Genomic DNA, 11,849 nt, shown 5'->3' on the forward strand with positions numbered 1-11,849 from the left:
ATATATTTTCCCCCCCCAGAACCAGGGGTTGAACTCAAGTCCTTGCACTTGCCAGGCAAGAGCTTATTCTACTGAGCCATCTCCCAGGCCCCCCTCTAGATATATATTGTTTAAAAGACAGCACCTGTAGTTAGTTTGCATGTATTAAACATTTGTAGTCTTAACTCTAAAAACTTAATTTTAAAGTTTAGACTCATAGCACATCTTGTGTTTCAGAAGTATACATACATATTTTCCCAAATATAGAAGTGCTCATAAACTAAGTTAATAGTAGTTTACTCAACCAAACATAAACTGATTCTTGAAAACATTTAATAGGTTAACATTTAAATACTCCTTCACTCTTAAAGCCCACTTTTTTTAAAGCTCACTTTTAGTAACCACATACTTAAAAGTATATAACCTTTTCCTTTCAACCTAATGTGAAAGCTTAACCAAGAGTATATTAAGTATCTTAAAATATCCATATTGATTTAGACATAGAAAACTTAATCTTTTAATTTCATTTTAATCATTCATATATTTACTTATTTATATATTTATTTGGTACAGGGTCTCTATGCAGCTCAGACTTGCAGTGATCCTCCTCTGTCAGCTTCCCCAGTGCTGGGATTACAGGTGTGCACTACCACACCTAGTTTCATTACGAGGGATTGTACTCATGTCCTTGCACTTGACAGGCATATGTATAGGCCACCACACTACCTTCTCAGCCCCTTAAACTCTATTTATAGGGAAAATAATTACTTTATATGATTCATATTTTTAGATACATTTTTTCATGTGTGTGTGTGTGTGTGTGTGTGTAAAAAAGACAAGGAAGAACTAACATAAAGTCAATAGAAAATGGAAATACACTTTTTAAAGTTTCCAGTACTAGGAGAAAATATCATATCATGTCTTATAAGTAGATTGTAAGTCAAAGACACAGTATAAATCATAAAACAAAAATTAAAATTAAACAATACTCAGAAAATTATTTAAATATTAACTCAACATTAAATTAAATATTTCAAAACAATATTCAAAAATTAAAATTAAATTGTGAATCCAACTAAGAGTCCAGAATGTAGTGTATCATATGTATGAATCTGTGATCAATTCAGAGTACTCACACAGTATTTGAATAGGTTAATATATACAAAAATATCAACTAAGAAAAAGTTTTCATGATAGTAAAGAATTACTAAGAATAAAACATAACGGGGCCAGGGAGATGGCCCAGTGGAATAAGCGCTTCCCTGGCAAGCGCAAGGGCCTGAGTTCAATCCCCGGTTCCACCAAAAAAAAAAAGTAACAAAAATACTGATATGGCAAATATATGACCAGGACTTCTAATATTTGGGGATAGGATGTTGCAAGAAGTTCTGTCATGGGTGTAGACAGTGTCCTTGAGGCTTACTGGTGGCCAGGTGTCATCTGTGAAACTGAGCTACTTCCTTGACATCCACCCTATAGGTTCAGACAGACTCATGACACATTGGATGCAGGAGAAGTCCCTTCATAGAGTATTCTTATGAAAATATTTTGTTGCTGTGTATAAAGGAATCATTGAAAAACTGCTGTTGTATACCACTTTTTCTGCTGTGTTTAATTGTTTGCCCTCCTTGGTGGGTTCTTTCCGTTCTCATTCATGGAGTTGTGATCATTTTGATCCCTCTATAGAATGTTTTAATAATCTGTGCAGGGTTGGCTTTGTCATCATGAAATTCTTTAGTTCTTTGTCATGGATGTATTTCACTTCTCCATTAAATGTGGAAGAGAGTTTTTATATTCTTATATTCTCACTCTGAGTTGGAATTTGTTTTCTTGTAAGACTTGTAGTACTTTGCTCCATGATCCACTCTCTTCTTGACTTGGTGGTTTGTAAAGAGAAATCCACCATTATACTGATGGGTTTTCCTTTAAATGTGATCTGTTTCATTTCTCTAGGGGCTTTTAGTGTACTGTTCCTATGTTGAATTTCTAGGATCTTGATTAATATATGTCTGGGTGTGGTTTTAATTGGGTTGATGTTATTTGGAGTTCTATATGCTTCAATTACCTGAATATAAGATTGTTTCCCCATATTTGGGAAGTTTTCTGCTATTACTTCTGCTCATATTCTTTTTTGTGTGTGTTTTGTTGTGTGGTACCAGGGATTGAACTCAAGAACTTGCACTTGCCAGGCAAATGTTTATGCCATGGAGCTGTCTCCCTGGCCCTCATATTCTTTTTATATCATTTGTATTAATTCCTTCTTTCTCACTGATGCTTATTGGTCTTACCTTGTTCATCTTTGCAACATCTTCGAGATGTTGCATTATTTTTTCCTGCAACCTAGTTGTTTTTAAGAGATCTTTCCTTACCTTTCACTATGTGTAATGGTGTCTTCAAGGTCTGAAAGTCTATTATCACTTTCCTTCAAAGGGTTTGGCCAGCTTGGAACTGATGTTTCGATTTCCTGTATATCACTTTGAATCTGCTTTGTGCATTCTATTTCTTTCCTATAATGTTCAGTCAAGGATTCTATCATTTTTATATTCTCCTCTATTTTTTTTATCAAGGTCATTAGAAGTACTTTGGCTCAACTTTAAATCTATCTTCTTAGAACCCTCTGCACCATGAGAGCCAAGTGGAAGAAGAAGCGATTGCGCAGACTGAAACGTAAAAGAAGAAAGATGAGACAGAGGTCCAAGTAAAATTGCTGCTTCATCAATGGGGTCTAAAGAAGCAGAAATAAAGGATGCTGGAGTCTGACGATGGTACAAGTTTTCAACTGCACGTTGTCTGGAATATCTCAATGGATTAGAACTTCATTGCCAACAGATTGCCAAGACCACCGCAAAGAGATCCACCTGGATCAGACTAAGCAGTCCCCTGGTGTTTTTCCCTGACCGTGTGGCATTCTGGACTACTTCTGTTTTTGCTTTGGGCTGAGTGTAAAGTGTATACAATGAATTGTCTCTCCTATGTTACCTGAAGAATCAAAAATAAAAAACAAAGAGCACTTAGTACTTCTTTCATTATAGTTATCATTTAATTTTTTACTTCAGAGATTATTTCTGATCTGATTTCCTGTATACCTTTATGAAGTTGTTTCTTTACTTCAGACACTATTATTTCAGAGATTTCAGGATTGTGCTTTCCAATTTCTTCTATGTTATTGTTTCCTGCATTTGTTCTGAGTGGGTTTGGGGCCTGAGAATATGTTTTGCTCGTCTTTGTCATTTTGTATAGCACTGTCTTCTGACCTTTGATGTACAGCTTTGGTGCAGTTATTACCTTAGCACCAGGTCCAGATCGACCAAGTTCAAACTTGTCCAGGTGGGTATGGCTTGGATCTGGCTGCTGGGCTCCACTTCTTCCTGCTGCAACCCTTGGAAATGAACCCACTATGCCACTCTGGCAAGATGTTCTGCTCCTGGGTCAGCTGAGTGGGTCTTGCCTCTAGCCTCTCTGCAGGGAGTTCTGCCACAGGGTTCCACTCGGGGCCGGTGTGATGGAGGAAGTTACACACACACCCTGGCCTGAGCACTGGCTGGAGTGAGGATCTGGCGGGAGGGTAGGCAGTCTCACATACACACACACACACACACACACACACACACACACACACACGAGGCAGGCCTGGAATGGGGATCCATCCAGGCCCAGGCAGTCCTACAGCGACAAAGAAAAGCCCAGGTCCTGATGGATTCCCAGCTGAATTAGTTACTGGAGGCTTCCGTCCATACAGGCTGGCTCCAAGGCAGAGGGACACAGGGCAGAGAGCATCAGTTCATGGCAGAGGCAAAGAGCAAGAGCCAGCTAAAAGGTTTTGTGTACAGGTGATCATTGACAATCAAGTTGTTGTAGATAGATAATAATACATATTATATTTATAAAATTATTTTTTATATTATCTTGGTTGGCTAATGCCTGAATAGAAAATATAGACAACTTTAAAGACATTCTTAGGGCTGGCCAGATAGCTCAGCAGACTAAAGCAGCAACCAAGTTCGATCCAGGACAAGGCATGCTGGCCCTGCCCCAGAGGCATGCTGAGAGAGCAATTGAGACTGGCTGGTGGTGCTCACCTGTAATTCCAGCACTTGGGTGGCTGAAATCACAAGGATCACTATGAGAATGATCTGTGTAGTGAGACCCTATACTAAAATACATTTAAAAAAAAACAAAACCTTGAAACTTTGGGCCAGGGATATAGCTCAGTGGTATAAGCAAGGTCCTCAGTTTGATTACCCTGTGCCACACAAACACACAGAAAAAGAAATCTTTACTCTTACCAACTGATTTAAATGAGCCTATTGTCAAATGTAATGGTTGATACATTGTGACAACTTGAGAAGTTTAGAAGTTTAAGAGACTCAAGAGGGATCAAGGGTCTTTTCTATGTAAACATCCTCTTCTGTGGAAGAGCAGGGTGTGGAAATGGGCCTGCTCTGGGGGGTGGTAGCCTGGTTACACCGTAAGGAGGAAAGAGTCTAATTCTTCCTCTTTTTTGCTCTTGCTGTTCTTGTTGTCCTCTGCCACCCTGAAGTGCTGCCCGGTACAAGGCCACCCTGCCTTGGAAGCAGCTGATTATGGACTGAAACTTCCACAAACCAGGAGCTAAGGAAAACTTTCCTTAATTTTGGATGTTGGGTATTTTTTGTCTCTGCAACAAGAGAAAAGTAACCAACAGACATTAAGCTATGTGAATGAGAAACACTGGAGGTAATATTTTTTGGAGAGGTGGATGAAATTGGGTCTCACTGTGTAGTTCCCTCTGCCCTTAAACATGCTTATGTAGCCCCAGCAGGCCTCAAACTTAGTGATCTTTCTTCCTCAGCCTCCCAGGGCTGGAATTACAGGTACCCACCATGAAGGCTAATTTGAGATATTATTTTGAGTTTCTGTCTATAACTCAATTTATGTAGAACTCTGGAGGACAATATATACATGAAAGTTAAAAAGTATCTTAACCTAAATCATAAACTTTGACATCAAAAACAAAGCCTTTTATTTATAGTTTGTATGTATACCTCAAGCCTGTCCTGAAAACCAACACAATTTATTTCCCACGAAAATGTTAATATGTCAGACAAAGTAGAGGTGGTGACACATGCCTATAATCCCAGCACACAGGAGCTTGAGGAAGTAGGATTACTCAATTTGAGGCAGCTTTGCCAGCCACCAAATCAGGGTGTGGTGGTACATACTTGTAATCCCAGGGCTGGAGAGCCTGAAGACAGGAGTATCACTATGAGTTCAAGCTGCCTAGTGAGATCTTGTACAAAAGAACCCAAAAAATTAAATAAGAGTAACTGAGCCAGGTGGTGGCACACACTTCTAATCCAAACATTCAGATGCTGAGGCAGAAAGAGCAAGATGAATTTGAATTCAGGTTCAGCTACATAGTGCGTTCAAGGCCAGCCTGCACTACATAGCAAGGCCCTGTCTCAAAAACAAAACAAAACAAACAGAAGAGTGAGTTTTGGCCAAGCATGGAATATGGCACACCTGTAATCCCGATAGAGAGGAAAATGTAATACTCAACTTGCTAGATTTCGAATATGCCCATGTGTGTCTCCCAAAATCGAAGAATGAATTCTAAGGACCGACAGAGGTTAACAGTAGGAAAGGTTTATAGAGCAGTAATCCAGTCCTGAGAGACAGAAACCTGTGGTCACTGAGGCCACTTCTCTAGGAACGTTTGTTTTGTAGAGCAAAGTCAAAAGATAAGTACAACGTGGGTCAAGCTGTAATCAACAAATAAAATATTACAACAGGGAAATGGGTCCTGTAGGGAGGGTGCAAAGCATTTTGGGAAGGGGTAGATGCTCTAGTAATGCACCTGGGTGACTGATGGCTAGCTGGGCTTACTGAACCACGTGATACCAATTATAGTACTAATTCCCTCTGGGAGGCAGTGTGGTTGACTGCCTAAGAGGAAACTTGTAACACCCAGCTGAACTGAATCAGCATGGTGCTTGGGTGGGAGGCCCACCTGAGGATTGTCGCCAACAGCATTGAAAGAACTGGAGGGGAAGAAGGGATGCTATTGATTCTCCTGGAGAAGTGTGTGGTGCTGGTTTTCCTAATACAAACTCTTCTGTTATCATTGTTGGAGGAGCTCAGGTCCTTGTCACTGAGGATGGCTACAGTTCTTTTTAGGGATATCTGGTCCTTACCTTGAGCTTGTTTCCTGGCTCCAGTGCAGATCCCTCAGCCTGCTGGCACAGAGCCTTCATTCCACAGGTGCACATTTTCTAGCTTCCACCACTGATCAATGGGCCTTGAATTGCTGATCCTTGATACAGACTTGCATGAGACATTGTCATGGGCACTAGACCTCCATCTGGACTCGTGGAGGACATTGCCATGGTCTCTAGGTCTCTAGCTGGACTTGTGCAGGACATTGTCGTGGGATCCAGGCCCTCAGCTGGGTTCTTTGGGTGTCCACTACATGGACAGATTGCCTAAACTCTTCTGCATTTGACTCTTCAGATGAATGTTATCAAATAATCCTATAAATTGTGTGTTTTCTATCAAATCTTTTCCCTTATAAACCCTAAGTATACCAGACAGGTAGATCTGGTCATTAAATCTTGATATAGCTTCTGCCATAGCAACCATTAAAGAATAGTAGCCATGGCTCTATGGCTTTCCATGCCCTTGGGCCTCAACAAGGGCTACAAGGTGACTGAGAATGTGAGCAAACTGAGGCTCAATCACCACTGCGGACGTCTCATCAAACACACCAAGTTCATGCAGGACATAATGCGGGAGTTGTATAGCTTCACTCCCTACGAGCGGCACATCATGGAGCTGCACAAAGTCTCCAAGGACAAAGGTGCCCCAAGTTCATCAAGAAAAGGGTTGCAACGCACATCTGGGTCAAGAGGAAACCTGAGGAGCTAAACAATGTGCTAGCCACCATGAGGAAGGCAGCTGCCCAGAAAGACTGAGCCCCTCTGGAATAAAGCTTTGCAAAAAAAAAAAAAAATCTTGATCTAGGTGCTGGTCTTTGACAGATCCACAATTCTGATGGCTTTATTTTTCTGCTCACTTGCCTGAGAGAACCCAGTCCCATTTTAAAAAAAGAGAGAAAAAAAAAAAAAAATATATATATATATATATATACACAGGAATTGTACTCAAGACCTTGGGATTGCCAGGAAGGCACCTGTATAGCTGAGCCAAATCTTCGGCCCTGAGTATATATTAATTTCTCTCTAAATTGTTTTCTTCTGGGGCTTGAAATACTTTAATCCAAGTTCTCTTTGACTTCAACGTTTGTGTTGAAAAGTCTCTTGAGATATTGATGTTTTTTTTAAATTATTGATTTGGTACAGGGTCTCATTACACAGCTCAGATTTGTAGTGATCCTCCTGTCAAAGCCTCCCCAGCGCTGGGATTACAGGTGTGTGCCACCATGCCCAGGGTTCATGGGCCAGCACGACATGAGGTACTTGGAATTGAACCCAGTCCTGTTGCGTGGCAGGCAGGCAGGTGCTTAGACGGCCGAGCTATCTCCTCAGCACTGGGATGAGTTTTGATACACGTAAGAAGGAATATCAGTGCCGCACACAGGGGTACAAGGCTGTGATCCTGTGATCCTTTGAAGCAAGAGGAATGAGGCCTGGACTACATTAGGGAGTCTGTGCCTCAGAGAACCAAGCAACGCAAAAATTATGCTAACCTAATACAAATTAAAGTGATAGTATTAACCAGTTTAAACACACACACACACACACACACACACACACACGGACAGAACAGAGTAACTACAAAAAATCTAGAAACTGTGTTCACATTCATATAAAAACAAAAAGAGGGTGGGTGAGACAGTTCATTGGCCTAAGGGCCTGCTTAGGCAAGCTCAGACAAGTGCAGAGACTTTGGTTAGATCCCTGGGAACCTCATCTCGCCAGCCCTGCCCCCAGGGTGTGCTGAGCCAGCCACGGGAGGGGGTTGGACCAATCAAGAATAAAGAAAACAAGGGCTGGAGATTTCATTCAGTGGTAGAAAACTTGCCTAGCAAACTGGTAGCCCTGGGTTTGGCCTTGGCACCAAAAACAAAAACAAACAAACAAAAGAATTAAAAAAACAAATACAAGAAAAGAGGGGAAAAAAATTTTAAATGTCCATTTCAAGACAGGTCTCTGCTGTCAAACAACATGGGCACAGTCCAGGCCCAGGTTGATTAATCCCAGCAAGCCAGCCGTAGATTTATGGTGGGTTAGTGGAGAATCCCAGCAAGCCTGTAACTTGAGTTCCACTGAAGTTTGGGCTGGTTTGTTTGTTTGTTTCAAGCTCTGCAGGTTTTATTAATGAAAAATTCTGCTTGGTTTCTTTTTCCCCGGTCTGTTCTGGCATGCTTCTAATGATATCAGACTCTCCTGGATCCATGATTGCCAGTGTGCATACTCTGTACTATTTTCCATATGCTGTGCCCAGTTCGATATTATTGCCGCTGTAGTGGTGGACACCAGGTTTGGCCAACATGGCATAGTACTCTATTTCAGATTTCCTCAAAGCTGGGCAGTTGTTGGCAAGGATGACCAATTTCGCTTTGCCCTGTCCAATCATCTTCAGCATCTGCTTGTGCCCCAGCATGTATTTTCCACTTTTCATAACAAGTTGGAGCCTAGAGTTGATGGACTCCAGAGATTTCTTTGTCTTCTTTGCGGCCACCATCTTCCTGTCTTAGGTGTGGACACCCTCAACCAAGAGCAGCCACCGAGATGGCTGGGGAGCGAGAAACAAAGGAACTGCGCTGGTTTTTTCTATGAGGCTGGAACCCCGTTTGTTTAGCTTACAACGCCGTGTGTCCCACCCACTGGCTGAACTCAGCTCCCTGACCTCCTGCTTGAATGTGGTTCCACCTCAGGCCTAACGCTGGGAGCCACTGTACAGGGCCAGCCCACAGCTGCTCTGAGTTCCAAGCTCCTTTGGCCCCTCTCCAAGACAACTCCTGGCCAGAAGCCCTCTCTGGAGAATGTCTGACCCTGAAGGACTCACTAGCCACTACAGCCTGCTGTGTCTGCTGCGTCATTCCACTGGACCATTTCTCCATGGAGGCCTCTGGCTTTCACCCATAGTTACCTTGTATTTTATAAATCTCTCATTGCTGAGACAAAATACCCGATACCCAAATTAAAGTGGAAAAGTTTATTTAGTTCACACTCGATGGCAGCTTCAGTCCATAATTAGCTGACTCCAAAGCAGGTAGCACATAGCAAAGAGGCAACACATGGCAGCAGAAGATAGCAAAAGCAACGACAGAAAGAAGGGATACAAGCCTCTTTCTGTCCTTTATATTGTATCCAACCTACTAGGATTAGGCAATACCAATCCGTTCACTAGACTAATCCAACTATTCCCCACCCTTAATCCTACCAGCCTTAATCCAAGTATTGAAAAATGAATCAATCCCATAATCTAGATTCAGCCACCTTTCAATAAGCCCCATCTGGTCCAGGGGATAGCTTAGTGGAATAAGCACCTGCCTGGAAGGTGCAAGTCCCTGAGTTCAATCCCTGGTTCCGCAAATCAGTAAATAAGCCCTCTCTAAAACTGAATGAGGTTTTGTCTGGACACATAAACACAAACCATAATGCTGTGCATCTGCAGGTTTGAGCTGCCCCCCGCCCCACATAGTGAGCAGGGCTAACTCAGTTCTAAAAGAATCGAGCACCATGAACTAACAGGGTTAAGAACAATATAATACACTGAAAACATAAGCTGATGAACAGGGATAGAGAGAAATAATGGACCCAGATGATGGACTGGTCTGGAATCTCTGGAGCAACTCCACATAGAAATATTTTCTATTGTTACCTGTTTTGGTGGTGACTGTGGGAGAGAGTTTGAGACTAGGTCTTGCAATGTAGTTCAAGATGTAGTTGAGCTCATATGCAGCCCGGGCTGGCCTAAAACTAATGGTGATCCTCCTGCCTCACCTCCTGAGTGCTGGGATTATAGGCATGGACCACCACACTCAACTATGGTTACTTTTATGGAATGAAAATCTCTGCCAAAGGGAAATTCAGAGAGCTTTTCAAACTAGAGTTCAGAGGTCATTAAGAAAAAAGGCATTGTTACTGGAGTTTAAGGCAAAAGCCCCAGCTCAGAGGTCTCAAGAGACCATGCTCAGCTATAGGTGCCTTGAAGCCAACTGAAGAGAAGAACAGGCGAGAAAATCAAGAAGGAAATTTATGCAGCACTGCCATGCTGCAAAGCAGAGTGAGTTTGCAGATCTGTGTTCAAGGGACTGATAGAACTTTGGGGTTGGACTGGGGAGATAGCTCAGCAGTTTAAGCGCCTGCCTGACAAGTGCAAGGACCCAAGTTCGATCCCCAGTGTCACATGCCATGCCTGCCTGGGAACCCTAGGAGTGCCATGCAGGCCTGAAACCAGGCATGGTGGTGCATGCCTGTTATATCAGTGCTAAGAAGTATGAGAAAAATCTGAACTGCATAGGAAGACCCTGTATCAAGAAAATTTTTAAAAAAGAAAGAAATTTGGTGTTTGTTGAACATAGGAACAAAGGTGAGGGCTGGGATTTGCATAGCTACAGTTCCCTGCCTCCTGGTCTAGTTGGGGTCTAGTTGACTTGTATCTCAGGGTGTGCTACGTGAGGTTGTGGGAGAGCTACTTAAGAAGGAGAGGTCTCTTCCTGTCATGAGATCCAAGATCCCACATAGGGGAGCATCCTTGGTTTCTGTGCTGGAATAACTTCCTGTGTGGGGAGTGACCACATTGTGGGGCAGTCTGGAAATTTCTGCTTTTCCTGGAAGCTGAGGTGACTGCAGGTTTTGGACCATGGAGATGTCTAGGCATCACAGCTGGTGCTCTTGAGGTACACAACCAAGAGCTAGCAGTTAGATGTTCCTGGAAATCTAGAAAATTACAGCTAACCTATTGACATACGTTTCAAGTTCTTGGACCTGAACTTACCTGGTTGTTCCAGAAGCCTAAAGTCAAAGGGGCAAGCTGGCCCTTTCCATGTAGCAAAGGTGAGTGTCCTCAGCCTTGAAGGGAATGAGCAGGCTAGTTAAATTTAGATCCACAAAACTTTGTATTATACTGTGTCCAACAGGCTGTGCTGGCCTTGCCCCTGGGGTGCGCTGGGCTGGCAAAGTAGTCTAGGGGTGGTGGGGCACACCTGTAATTCCAGCACTGGGGAGGCTGAAAATAGGAGGATCACTAAGAGTCCAAGAGACGTAATGAGACCCTGTACCAAATACATAAATGAAAGAGAAAAAAAACCCTTGTATTACAGACACTCCTTATGTATTAACACGCCGACCCAGAGAGGTGAGCTGATCCACAGTTTGAAAGTAATATATAAGACTGACATGGTGCTCACTTCTGCAGCACATACACTGAAAGCTAAAATGATACATCGAAGATTACCAGGACCCCTGTGCAAGGAAGACATGCAGATTGGTGAAGTACCCCACATATTAAAAAATGAGACAGACACAAACATTGAAGGTGGAAGCCAGACTTGGTGGCCTATAACTGTAATTCTAGCCCTGGGGAGGTTGAGGCAAGGTCAGCCTGGGCTATGTACCAAGACTATCTCAAAAAATAGAAAAAACAAAACAAACAAAAGCAGATGAAGGCAGGCATGTTTCACTCTGCTTTAGCCACCCACTGGATAGATGCAGGCCCCGTCTCTAAGTCCCTCTACAGATCTGCACACTTCTTATTTGCTACATGGAAAGGTGAGCTTTTGGCCAGCTTGCCCCTTTGACTTCAGGCTTCTGGAACAACCAGACAAGTACAGGTCCAAGAACTCAAAATATATGTTAATAGGTTAGCAGACTCTTAATTTATGGACATTTTCCTAAGTATACTCTAGTTTTCTTTATCATCCA

At 42.5% G+C, this 11,849-nt stretch overlaps 1 non-coding gene and 1 pseudogene across 1 annotated transcript; one reads left to right on the forward strand and one right to left on the reverse strand.

Moving 5' to 3' along the window:
- Positions 1 to 7,653: 7,653 nt before the first annotated feature.
- Positions 7,654 to 8,661, reverse strand: LOC105741047 (annotated as a pseudogene).
- Positions 8,662 to 11,327: 2,666 nt separating this feature from the next.
- On the forward strand, positions 11,328 to 11,435 carry LOC111814132. The gene has a single exon (XR_002819200.1). It is a non-coding gene; the product is annotated as a U6 spliceosomal RNA (small nuclear RNA).
- The last annotated feature ends 414 nt before the right edge of the window (positions 11,436 to 11,849 follow it).

Source organism: Octodon degus, unplaced genomic scaffold (genome assembly GCF_000260255.1).
Source record: "Octodon degus isolate 3935 unplaced genomic scaffold, OctDeg1.0 scaffold00273, whole genome shotgun sequence".
NCBI lineage: Eukaryota > Metazoa > Chordata > Mammalia > Rodentia > Octodontidae > Octodon > Octodon degus.